Below are 1,914 nucleotides of genomic sequence, written 5' to 3' on the forward strand. Positions count from 1 at the left end.
TGCAAAGCTCTCCGCGTACTGTCTGGTATTGTTCAGCCAGCTCCATGGCTCCCTGAGGCAGAGATGAGCAGATGTGAATGGAGAAAGCCAGGTGGGATGATGTTACAACATTTCTCCTATAGCCCCGAATCCCCCAACTTCTGCCTGTGTGACCTGAGTAAGACTCAGTGCACGACATCGGTGTTCCCATCTGTGCAATGAAGGAATTGATCCCCCAGGATCTTCCATTTCTGACAATGCTTTGGATTTCATTGGTTTTGTCACACGTACTCCCCAAAAGCCTCCATCTTTGGATAAGTGATTAAAACTGCTGAGTAATTTTCAATCAATAAAAGTTCAGCGCTGGCTCTCATATTCTTCCAAAGATGTTTGTGCAAAGATCTGTGCATAACAATTCAGATGACAAGCACACCTCCAAAGTGAGTCCCTTAGCACCACTTGTCCTTGAGGTTTCAATAAGCTCAGTCATTCAGAAAAGTAAGTGAGTTTTGTAGATATAAGATACTGTATTATTAGAAACTCACCAATATAGAAAAAGCTGATGTGGGTTGGGAGATAGAGCTGATATCCCAGCAACAGTCTTCTTACTTCATAATCTAAGTATATCAGAGACGTATTTTGGAGGCACAAATTTGACCCTAAATATAGCTAAAACAATGCTCTTGCAAAGGGCTTTGGTGTAAGGTATTACTTTGTGCTTAATTATTGAGGCTGTTAAACTCCTTAGGTTTCTCTTGCTCACAACCAAAGGAGTTTAACGGCCTCAGTAATTAAGCACAAAGTAATACCTTACACCAAAGCCCTTTGCAGAAAGAGAAACCTGGCCGGGTACGGTGGCTCATGCTTGTAATCCCAGAACTTTGCGAGGCCGAGGCAGGTGGATCACCTAAGGTCAAGAGTTTGAGACCAGCCTGACCAATATGGTGAAACCCTGTCTCTACTAAAAATACAAAAATTAGCCAGGTGTGGTGGCATGCCCCTGTAGTCCCAGCTACTCAGGAGGCTGAGACAGGAGAACTGCTTGAACCTGAGAGGCGGAGGTTGCAGTGAGCCGAGATCACGCCACTGGACTCCAGCCTGGGTGACAGAGCATGACTCCATCTTAAAAAAAAAAAAAAAAAAAAAAGATTACTTGATCCTCCAGTATATATCAAGTAACGGAGGATTTACTTTAAGGATATACTTGTGAAATAGGCCTCTCTGTCTTTACTGGAAGCCAGGCAAACCTTAACCATCAGGTCTTACAGAACCTGGCATGGGAATGTGATCTGGATTGAGCAGATGTGCTTGGCTTGATCTGCTCTAGGGACTGCAGGAGCCAGAGCACAAGGCTCTTGTTTTTGTGCCTCACTTTCCATGTGACTCAACTACTCTGTCAGTTTCTGCTTCCTTTAGAATCTGTTCTTTTTATGTTTACAAGGTGAACTGTTTACTTCATTTTACAAAATCTGGAGAGAAATGGTCTGAGGCTATGTTTAATTATCATAGTCCATTGAGGAGTTTTCCTTCAAATCACACCGTCGTTGCTGATTATCCTATATTTTGGCAACTCTTGGGCCATGGGCACTTCCTAGTCCAATCAGCTTTGGCCAGAAGCAGGTTCGACCATATAGACATGATTATCTCCAAATTAGAGGGAACTCCCAGCTCCAAGTGAAGGGGACGTGTGGACAGTTTCCTTTAGAAAGGGATGTGTGATGGTGGGACAGACATGTCTGCTGCAGTAGGAATGTTTCATTTGGCAGAGAGAAAACCTAAGAAAAAGTAGGATTGCTACCCGCCATTATTATTAAAAAGTAGGATTGTTACCCTCCATTATTATTAAAAAGTAGGATTGCTACCCGCCATTATTATTAAAAAGTAGGATTGTTACCCTCCATTATTATTAAAAAGTAGGATTGCTACGACCATTAT

The sequence above is a fragment of the Trachypithecus francoisi genome, unplaced genomic scaffold, assembly GCF_009764315.1.
Source record: "Trachypithecus francoisi isolate TF-2019V2 unplaced genomic scaffold, Tfra_2.0 Lachesis_group0, whole genome shotgun sequence".
Taxonomy (NCBI): Eukaryota; Metazoa; Chordata; class Mammalia; order Primates; family Cercopithecidae; genus Trachypithecus; species Trachypithecus francoisi.